This window comes from Tupaia chinensis, unplaced genomic scaffold (genome assembly GCF_000334495.1).
Source record: "Tupaia chinensis unplaced genomic scaffold, TupChi_1.0 Scaffold000199_1, whole genome shotgun sequence".
NCBI lineage: Eukaryota > Metazoa > Chordata > Mammalia > Scandentia > Tupaiidae > Tupaia > Tupaia belangeri.
In genome coordinates, this window is record NW_006159674.1 from 758,353 (window position 1) to 770,419 (window position 12,067).

General features: G+C 36.5%; 1 pseudogene; it reads right to left on the minus strand.

The window, feature by feature from the left end:
• Nucleotides 1–7,188: 7,188 nt before the first annotated feature.
• Nucleotides 7,189–8,363, minus strand: LOC102496942 (60S ribosomal protein L5-like; annotated as a pseudogene).
• Between the last annotated feature and the right edge of the window lie 3,704 nt (nt 8,364–12,067).

Below are 12,067 nucleotides of genomic sequence, written 5' to 3' on the forward strand. Positions count from 1 at the left end.
TCTTATGTCATCCTCACCTTATGTCAGCTCCTCCTCAAAGCTAATAGCAGAGAATTATGTTCATAGCTATCATATCATATTGTAATTTCTTTTATCCTTTGTTTCCTCTACTTTTCATGTTCCTGACCCAAACCATAACTTTTTAAAGCACCATTTTGAGCCACAATCTTTATTCAGTGAGCATATTTGAGATTGTCATATAATTTTTCTGTTTCTTTTATGTAAGAGTGGCACACTTACAAGAGCTTGAGGGCTAAGTGATTTAAGGATGCTTTTGCATTCACTTCCTGACGGCAATTTGCCTTCCAATAAGTGTAAAATGAATAAATGTAATCAGTTTGTAGTTTCAGAAAGATGCCAGCTATTCTTATTACCTTTGTCACTCTCCAATACAAGTGTATGGGTCAAGGAAGGAAAAAGAATTTTCCTTAATTCTTAATAAAGTCTTCAGTTGTCTCTACTTCTCCACAGGAGAGCTTCTTTATATTAATATTTTCATTACTTGCTCTTTTCTTTCAGACTTCCTACTTCTCTTTTGGTCTTTATATTTTTTCTCTCCTCAATTATGAATTTACATAAAGCTTTTAATTTAGCAATGATTATATGACAAATAAAAAGAAAAAAAAAAACTTTGTGGAGCCAGCATAAGATACTGAATCTAACAGAGCTGACTCTGAGGTACAAGTACCAGACCCAGAGGCTTGAAAAAGACACCAGGTATGTGTGTGCACATGCCCAAAATTCCAAAAGGAGGAGGAGAAGGGATTGTACCATGGTTATACCACCTGAGTGGTCATTTCTCATTTTCCCTCTCTGTCTCTCTCTGGCAAGCACATACACCCTATGACAAAATTCTTTTAAAAAAATATAATAAGTTTGTGTATTTCATACCTATTTATATTAAGGGGATTTAATTTAAGAAATATATGTTGCAGATATCTTGAGATCATTCATTCCCAACCTGAATCTGTCTCATTAATAATCAAAATAATTTCAAAATGGTGGAGAACTTATGTTCTTCTGTCAGTGGATATGTGGAAGGTGTTACGGGTGGGTTGAAGAACTAGTCTGAAGACATTTGAAACAACTGTCAACTTCAAACAATGTCAGCTTTCCTGATCCCTCCAACAAAGAAATTTTCTCAGTCATCATAAGGTTATATTTATAAAAAGAAAACCCTATTTGGGGTCTTCTTAAAGAACTTTTCTAAATATCTTAAATGTGGTATAGATATTTAAAACAATAAATCATCCTGTGACAGGAAACAACGTGAAATGAGAGTTTTCAGATTCTGATAATTAGTCATTGTTATTATACCTTTCAATCAGAGACGTATTAAAATGGCACCAATGTCAAGCCATCAGAAAGGCCAAAAACTTGGTTGAAACATTTTGAAAAGTTAAAGGCAATTCATTTGTTACCTTTCCACCATAGCTATAGTCCTAGCTCAGTTAAGAAGACAGATCTAACTCTAAGTTTAGTTTTATTCATGTAAAAGTTATCTTTGACCCCAGAGAAACTGTCCACAAAATTCACTGGAATTAATTTTCTTTAAGGCATTGGTCCCAAGAAACCTTTTATCTTGTACCTACTGTTATCTGAGACTTTTTTATGTATATATGCAAAAATGTATAAATATGAACTATGATAGTGTCTTGAGAATCAAATCATATCCCAAATTACTGAATATGTCCAACAGATTCTTCCTCATTCCTGCATCCCTGGCTTATTTTCTTCCTGTATTCCTTTTCTCCTGGTGCCTTCCTTGACTGCTTTTCTTCCTTCAACTTTCCTTGCTTCCATTTCAAGAAACAACACTGAATAATGTATAAATCAGACTTTTGGAGTGAAAGAGATGCAATTTACTGATTGTGAGATCTTCGGCAAATTATTTATCCTCTTCACACACCAGCTCTCTCATCCATAAAATATTGTTAATACTGCCTGCATCGCAAAGTTATTGCTAGGATTCAATTAGGCAGTGGTTGTGAAAAAGCTAGGATGTGTCAAAAACTAAGTATGTTTAAGTTTCTATTCAACATTTCATTTCCTCCTTGTTTTCTAAATTCTTCTCTTCCTTCTTTTCCTTTCTTAAATACTGTGTACAAGGCACTATGCTAGGTTCTGTGGTGAGAACAAACAAAAATGATATGTCTTCATCCAATTTGATCACAATCTAATAAGGAGGTTAAAACAGGAAATATGGTTGTACAAGGGAAAACAAAAAATTCACAGTGTTATAAAATAGCTACAGACACGAACCTATTGGAGAGAAAGTTCAGTAGGGGCTAATTATGAAATCAGAAAGGACCATCTCCTTACCTCCTCTCCCTTAGTAGCAGTGATAGCTAGCAATTACTGAGAGTGCGCTGAATAGCATATCTGTACTGAGCAACTCTACGAGCCATCTCGCCAGTCAGAACTCTTATTTGGGTATTTTTTTTTTCATTTTAAGATACTCCCTACACTACTGGGTTTCCTCAAAATCAAATATTTTTACTATCTGGGACTTTCTGGATGTTTGAATTCTGGGTAAATTAAATAAACGGCTACTAAGTTCAATTTAATAAAAATAGACCTTGTCTTCAAATATCTACTTAGGATAGAAATAAAACACAAGGTCTAATCCCTCCTGTTCATCTTTTTAAATTCAAGCTGTGCTTTTTTTTTTTAGTACCATTTGAAATCTAAAGTGAATGAGCCTTTGTTTCTAATTTTTACTTACACAGAAGCTCATTCCTTTTGAAATAAATCAGGCTTGCAATTGTAGAACTCCTAGGCATAACTTCCATGTTATGTCTGCTGTACACGTTAGCCCTCATTATAATATTGTCAATTGTCACTGAATTTCTTCAAAACAGTCAGGACATTTAAAATTTTATTAAGCCTCTTAGAATCCAAAAGGGGCAATTTATAGTTCATTGGATTGGGCTTAGAGATAGTTGATTATTAGAAAGAACTTATACATCAGAAAGAAAGACCTTGGATATCACTTTGTTACTTAATAAAAATGTATCTCAAGTAAGTTCGTTCAGTTTTTCAATCAATATGTATTCATTGAGAGCTTACTATAGCTGTTTACCTGATCACTCCAACTTTGTTTACTAATCTGTTTCTATCACTTTACTAACCTATTAAATGAAGCAACACGGGCTCAGAATATAGGTTTTATCCAAATTGATAATGCTTCCTGAAATCAAGCTATGGAAGCTAAAGTTAATACTAAATTAAGAGAATTTAGGAAATGTACCATCGACTAATACAGTAAGAGTGTTAACAACTCTGCCTGTCACAAGACCTTCCTGGTTCCCTCTTTTTTTAATTCTTCATGATGAGAACAAATCTTCATTTAACTGTCACAGAAAGTGATAAGACTGTTACAACTGATAGTTCACAGAAAATAATTAAAACCACATTTTTAGAAAACTCTGCATACAATAACCAAAACACACTGATAACTTATTAGGATTACTTATGAGAGACATGAAATTTAGTATCAGTCCCTTCCAGCCTTTACAGATAAAAATATAAGAAAGGTAATACTGTTTCTTAGAAGCCAGATTTGGTTTAAAGATTGTGTTACCTGTAATCATCTAACCTATTTCTAAGAGTCATCGAATAGGAAAAATAAAATTCAATTTTATGATACATTTTTTTCTTTTTTACTCTTTTTTACTTTGCTTCCCCTTATTGAAGTTCTCTTGCTTTCACTTTGATCAATATTTGGGTTTAAAAGTCTATAGTTATACAAGTATAACTATCAATACTATTCCATTTAAGATATGCTATTTTAATTTAGTTTTACCCAAACTGTTATATTTTCAGGAATTTTAAGGATGCATTTCACTTCATTACTTTATTAGAGCTGAATGCAAGGAATATGAATTTTGAGGTACTAAGCTAGTATATTTCGGATTGTCAGGAAAGTCATGACGAACTTTTCTACACAAAAATGGATCGTGACTGGGACCAGCAGATGGTATGATGGTTACATTGCAAAACTCCCACATAGTCGACCGTGGTTGGAGTCCCAGACCCAGTGGCTTAAATCTCAAGCCTGGCATGTGTGCACGCATACCCAAAATCCCAAGAGGAGAACAAAGGAGAAGGGATTGTGGCATGGCCATCCTCACTGGGAGTGATTTCTCATTTTCTGTCTCTCTGTCTTTCTCTGTTTCTCTGGAAAGCAAATGCACCATATAGCAAAAATATCTCTTAAAAAATAAATAAATAAAAAGCATCATGACTTTTTGATGACCTAATATTTAAGTTTCTGGTAAAGATAATGCTAAATGTAATCATTACTGCCAAACTGGAAATGTCAAGTTGTTAAAATATCCTAGGCCCCTTGATAAACGATGAGGATTATTATGATTTTAATGTAATTCAATTACAAATGAATTTCATAGCATAGCATTAATTGCCAGGATAAAACTTATAAACTTCTGTATATATTCCCTGCATTGACTGTATCTATGTCAATATACCATTCCAAGCACTTATAAAACTCTAGATTGATCAAGTGAGGTTAAATCGGTTGCTCAGCTTTTGAAAATGTTAAAGTGCATTCAAGTGGAGAAGGCTGCATGATTTTTGTTTGTGTCTTCTTTTTTTATAAAACTAAATAAAGTTGTGAATTATGAAACAGTTAATATTAAATTAAATACAGAACTATAATTTACAAATGCAATATGAAAGTAATAGTAATCTCATTTACAAAAACAACTCTCTACTTATTTTTGCTGCTTTTTAATGCAAAATTATTTAAATAGCAATGATTTGAAGTCCCATAGTAAGACTATCATCTAACCAGGTATTGAACCTAACCTTATAGTTTAAAGTGCCTTATAATTGATTTCACGAGAGCAGAATTTCTCCCAATGGTGAATATAATTATCAAAACACTCCGGCAAACATTGTGATAAAGTAATAGTAATGACTAGTAAAGCTGTAAGAGAAAAAAAAAAGGTAAGAAAAGTCTGAAGAGAGAGAGAAGTCCTATATTTAAGTCAGCTCATGCATATCAGAACAGGTACAACAAAGAAATGTAATTATCATGGAACTCTTGGTAACTCACTTCAGGCAGTCCTTGCTTTCAGAAGCTAATTTATAAAATTCCCAAGTGATGCAGTGGTGATTATCTAAACTATAAAAGCATTAACCTAAGGTCTCTTTACATAGCCAGCTTCCCTGGTGCATTTCAAATAAAGTTTCACTTATACCTGACTTTTCAGAGCAAGGATATAAAATGAAATAAACTTCAGCTAACTTAGTCTATACAGTTCAATTTAGGAAAAAAAATCATGTTTTTAGAAATACACAGGGAGAAGCTGATTGGTCAGCTGCCGAACACACTGACCTTGACAGTGCTATAACAATTCTATCTGTGTTCTGTTTATCAGAGGGATATAAAAAAAGACATCAAGAGTATAATGGGATAAGACACAGCCTCATCTTCCGTGATTTATGCCCAAATGGTAAGGCAAAATTCTGGGGAAGAGGACCCCTCTTCTCTTTTAACTTGCTGTTTCTGTGCATTGACCAAGTAGGAGATTACCTAGTAAGTGGGAGTAGGCTAGGAAACGTCTGATCTGTTCACAGGTGAACATTTTTAAAAACAATCATATCAGCACAGTTAGCCTGTAAGAGCCAGGTGAGACTGAAAGCAAATCAGTCTTAAAATCAGAAATATGTTCAAAGGAGTTTACTATCTCAAAATTTGAACCTAGGACAAAGAGCTCATTTAATGTTAGTCATTTTCAAACAATTCATCCATTATTATAATATCCTTAGTAGTTTAAGAGACGAGATTGCCCTAAGACTGAATAATTGTGTCCTCTACAATACCCTTGGCAGTGCACACAGAATAATTACAGGATAATATTTGAGCTGGAAATGGTTGAGGGCAAACTTGAATAGACCAAATGGCAAGTGGAGGCTTGTACATTCACAGTGCGGAGTATGTGATGGCCCCATACTTGGTCAAGGAGAGACATCCCTAATGACACGTGTTGGCCAAGAGTCTATGAACAAATTGACATGTGTCATTACTAGGTTAAGGAAGTTAAACACTGTTATGCCTCCTTTTTCTCACTCTCTCCTTAAGTGATATACTTGGAGGTTACACACTGTCAATGGCGTAACTATAAAAAGAGAAGAGCTTGCCTATTTCTAAATTTACATGAGGTACACGAATGATAAAGTTTTATAGTGTTAATTAATTGGAATTTGGTGTGTGTATGTGTGTGTGTGTGCGTGTGTGTGGTAGCAACTAATATTAGTCAATCTGCATGATGTGACATTTACCTTCAAGTTATTTGTTGAACTGGGATATCCACATTTCTACCCTATTTCTCAAGGCCTACCAATATAGAAAATCTACATAATCTCTTTAAGTCAAGGGTAAGACTGATCCATAGTCCCTCTGAAGACCCATTGCATGTCTAGCCTGCAATTCTTATTTAGAATTAACTACTAATTATGGTTTGGAGGTTATGGTCTGGATTATTCTTTACCTGTTTCAGGATCATTGTAATTTGTCTCCTAGCATCATTATGAATGTTGCATCTTTTACTACATTGTGATCTCCACAAGACCCAGGATAAAATGCTTCCACTCCTAATGATGAATACTATGAAAGGTTTTAATTCTCTGAACATTCAAACAAAGAATTTTTTATTGGAAATGTTCAATATGTGTAGGCACATAGATATTTTTAGTCAACTTTTGAATAAAACATATTGCTTTCTAAAGCTATTTTTAGCCCAATTCAAGTAAATTAAAATGATATAAGGAATTATGCTAAATGGCTGTAACAACTTGAACTACTGCTTTTCTTTTTTTTTTCTTTTGCTTTGCTGTTGTTTATTATCTTTTATCATTTTTTTTTTTTGGAGAGGTTCTCGCTATAAGGCGCGTGCGCTCGTCAGACAGACAGAGAGAGACATAGAGACAGAAAGCGAGAAATCACCCGCCAGAGGGGATGGTCACACCGCAGTCCCTTCTCCTCCACTCTCCTCTCGGGATCTTGGGCATGCACGCACACGCACCAGGCATGAATTTTAAGCCACTGGGTCCAGGACACGAACCGCAGGGGACTACATGGGAATCCAGTGACATAGCCATTACGTTAACTGCTGGTTCCCTATTATCTTTTATCTTGAATAAAGTCATAGAAAATTGTTTGGTTTAGCTCTCTACAGCCTGTTCCTGAGCTCTGAGGAAGCTTGCCTTCTTCTGGGCTACCTCCTGATCTTTCTTCTGGGCAAGGGACATCTTGGGACAATTCCACCACCTCTTCTTTTTTTTTGGAGAGATTTTTCACTATAGGGCACGTGCGCTCGCCAGACAGACAGAGAGATAGATAGAGACAGAAAGCAAGAAATCACTCCCCAGGGGGGATGGTCACACTGCAATCCCTTCTCCTCTATTCTCCTCTCAGGATCTTGGGCACGCACGCACACGCACCCGGTGTGAGTTTTAAGCCACCGGGTCCGGGACACGAACCGCAGTCGACTATGTGGGAGTCCAGTGACATAGCCATTACGCTAACTGCTGGTTCCCATCCACCTCTTCTTTTTAACTTCTTTCTTGGGTTTCTTTTCATAGACTGGGTTTTCTCATATAGCGGTGTGAGCTTTCTTATACATCTCCTCCATCATGTCTGGAGTTACATTGTTCTTTATGTACTGAGAGAACTGTTTCTTAGAAGCGTCTTCATCTTCTTCCACTAGGTAACACATGTAGTCTGCAACGTTCTGGCCCATGATGTGTTTATGATGGACTTCTGCATTAAATTCCTTGCTTTCAGAATCCCAACCAGGGAATTGTTTGGTACTGTGAGGGATAGATAAGCCTCCATCCACCGCTCCCTTTAGGGCCCCAAAAACTTTATTGCCAGTGGTGGTTCTGGCAAGGCCTGCATCCAAATAGCAGGTGAAGGCACCAGGTTGACCATGGATGCTTTCTACATTGTACTTATCTCCAGTCACTTCCACTTGGCCTTCACAGATCTTGTCCATGCCAAACCTATTGAGAAGCCTGCGGGCCAGCAGCAGGCCAGTATAGTATGCTGCAGCATAATTTGTCAGGCCAACCTTCACACCGTATTTTGGTAGTTCGTGTGCATAAGCTACGCAGACGATCATATCCCCTTCTATATGGGCATAAGCAATCTGCCAAATGATAGCTCTGTTAGTTACACAAACTATCATCCTATATTTGGGTGTGTTGTACTTATTTTTATCTTGGATCACCAAGCATTTCCGAGCATAATAAACAGATTTACCCTTTCGTCGTCTTCTAAATTTCACTTGGTATCTCTTAAAGTAGACCTTATTCTTGACGACTTTAACAAATCCCATGCTGCAGCCAACCTGCAGGCCCACAAGCACTACAGAGGGGAAAAAAAGAAACTACTGCTTTTCTAAAGTTGTAATTTTTTTAAGGTTTTTGCCACAGGGCATGTGCTTAGTGGAGAGAAACAGAGACGGAGAGACAAAGTGAGAAATAATGACCTAGGGGGAATGACCACACCACAATCCCTTCTCCTCCATTCTCCTCCTGGGATTTGGGCATACATGCACAAGTGTCCGTCCATGAGTTTCAAGCTGCTGGGTCCAGGACTCAAACTGCAGTTGACCTTGTGGGAGTCTATTGCCTTAACCACCACACCACCTGGCTGGCCTCCTGAAGTGGTAATTTAAGTGACAATCTAGTGACAGTCACCCGGGAAAACTGTATCTTCTGCAGAACCCAAGATACTCTCCCCCAGCCAGCCTCATAGTACAACAGTTAAATGTTGTTCATGGATAGCTGGATCCCAACCTGACCAACTGTGTTGAAATCCTGACCCCCAGTGGCTTAAAGAAACACACTGGACATGTGTGTGTGTGTGCTCTAAGTCCCTGATAGAATAGAGAAATGGAGAGAAAAAAAATTGCACTCCATTCATTCTCTCTGTTTTTTCTCTCTCTCTTTTCCTCTCTCTGTTAAGCATAGAAAAAGGTCAGGACCAGCAAATAGCCTAATAGTTACCTTTCTGGACTCTCACATGACCAACCGCAGTTTGAGTCTTGGATACTGTAACTTGAAACTCACAAAGAGGAGAATGGAGAAGGGATTGTGGTGTGACCATCCACCCTGCAAGGTGATTTCTCTCTTTCTGTCTCTCTGTTTTTCTCTCTCTCCAGCAAGCATATGTGCCCTATGGCAAAAATCTCTCTTAAAAAATAAAAGTTAATAAACCTATTTATTTTACCAAATCTCCCAAGTAAGAATTACTAGAGTTGAGCCCAACAGGTGACATGGTGGCTAAAGGGGCTGATTCCCCACGGTTTGAGTCCCAGACCATCAAGCTTGCTTTCTCACTTTCCCTTTCTCTCTCTGTTTCTGCTTGGTCAAATTAAAAAATAATAACAAGTGGAAGTAAATAAATTATTATTTTTTAAAAAAATAATTACTTTAGTAAATATAAAGAATGTATGAGACAGTTTATTATGGTGATTAAGTATTGAATTATAGAGTAACAGAGTATGATTATAGTAGTCTTGAATTCTAGCTCCACCAGGTAGGTCCTGTGCAACCTAGACTTAATTCCTTTTATTGTTTTTTTTTTCTTTATTTTTTAAAAAATATGCCAGAGAATGCACACATTCACTGGAGAAAGAAAGAGAGAAAACAAGAAAGCACACGCGCGCGCACACACACACACGGCATGCTCTTGCCACGATCCTTTCTCCTCTATTTCTTCTTCCTTTTGGTATTTTGGGACCACATGTCCATGTGACCAGTGTATTTCTCAAGCTGCTAAATACAGGACTCAAGCTACACAACTGGTCATGTGAGATTCAAATACTGTAACAACACACCATAGACTGTTCCTACTTAGCTTCTTTGAATGCCAGTTTCATTAACAAGAAATAATGATAGTTGCCAAGGCTAAATGAGATGATCCCTGCAAGGGACTTGACACAGTACCCTTTGCATATAGTAAATCCCAATTAAGTATTAGTTGTAAATAATAAACGCGATATTAATTATAACAAAAAGCATAATACTACGGAAGAGGGATTTGACCTGAGAAAGTCAACAATGTATGTAAGAAAGTGGAAATAGAGGCAGTACAGGCATGCCCAGAATACACCGTCTTCAAAGAACATCAGCCAGAGTCACCAGAAATCTCTTCGAGGTCAGAGACAAACCTTTATTTACTACTTTCTCACCTATACGTACTGTAACACTCAATAAATGCAGTTTTAATAAAGAAAGAACAAAACTAGGCTTTAGTGGACTCTACATGATGTCAGTACAACATTCCCATAAGAGCAATGCTAAGCACAACAAAACCTGAAGGAGCAATTTGTAAACCAACTCACAGGTCCTTCTCATAGGCATGGACTTCATAGTCAATTTTGGGGTCACTTCAAACTTTAGGAAATTGTACTTCCAAGTTTACTTTCCTTGTTCATTTTTTTAATTATTATTTATTTAATTTTATTTATTCATTCATTTATTTTAATTTAACCAGACACACACACACACACACAGAGAGAAAGGGAAAGGGAGAAAAGAAGCCAACAGGTCCAGGACTCAAACCGTGGTCTGCCATGTGGGAGTATCCAGCACCTTAACTACCATGCCACCTGCTGGTCCCCCATTATTCATTTTTTAATGGGAAAAAAAGTAAATCAAGTACAGGTCACAGAAATTACTGATAATTACAAGTCAAATAGTTCAAAAAGTCTTATTCTCAGGCATGGGTTTAGGTTATTAAAAAAATCTCAGTAAACCATAAAAGTTCACACCAGTATTCTCCTTGTTCCTTTCTACACAAGACCTAATGTTAAAACAAAGATATTCTTAAAGTGCCTAGGACTCTGTGGAACAATGATCAAGTACAACTTTATTAAATACTTATTCCAAATAGAATATAATTCAAATAACCAAAATTTTACTGAGGTGCTTCTTGTTTGTACCTATTCACCACTTTAGGATATCACTTCGTGTTAAGGGAGTTACTCAAATGATCATGAAATATGGCAATATATGCAAATAATAATAATGTTATTTAGAATAATATTCAAGAATTACCAAATGTTGAAAGTTTTATAACATAAATTAGAAATATATAACTTCTTGGGTATTTTTTTTTTTTGGAGGTTTTTGCTATAGGGCACGTGCATTCACCAGAAAGACAGAGAGAGACGGAGAGATAGAAACATCCACCCAGGGGGGATGGCCACACCACAATCCCTTCTCCTCCAGTCTCCTCTAGGGATCTTGGGCACGCACGCACATGTGCCAGGCATGAGTTTAAGCCACCGGGTCTGGGACTCAAACCATGGTCAACTACATGGGAGTTCAGCGACATAGCCATTACGCTAACTGCTGGTCCCATAACTTCTTGGTTTTAATAGACTTAAAAAGAAAGCTCTGAAGGAAAATAGGACAGCTCTTCTCTAACAAACTTTGAAATATTGTAAGTGCTATATGAAAATTTTCATGATCTAAGCCTTCAATGTACCAAAATAATGTAGAATTGATATTAGGTAAAACATGGGTATCTAAAACAGTTATTGAAACTGCTAAGACTGACAGGCTTAGATTTCTTTAGACCTTTGTTAATTCTGAACTATTCCATGAAGAGCCAGTTTTTCTCTGGGGAGAGCATCTTTCCCATGCCCTTTGCACACACAGATTACACTTTAACTTTACTAAGTGTTCATTATGCATAAAGGTTGATTAAGCCCTCCATGGGAACCTGAATTGTAGTAAAACTCACTTCAACTGCTCTAATTAGAGTTATTTAGGGCTTCCTAGTTAAAAGAATTTATACTGAGTTTTTTTCCTAAATGCAAATTCCACCAAGGGTTTGTAAATTCAATGCTTTTAAAGCAAATATAGCTTTCAAGACCGTGATTTATATTTTCTAGTGGTTAGTAAGAAAATAACATAATAGATCTTGTTATTTTGCCAAACATTTCTGTCTGTTTGTTAGTTAATTTGTTTTAATGGTAGCCATAAGGTTGATTCAGGGGGCTGGAAATGACTAAATTTAATTCATTCC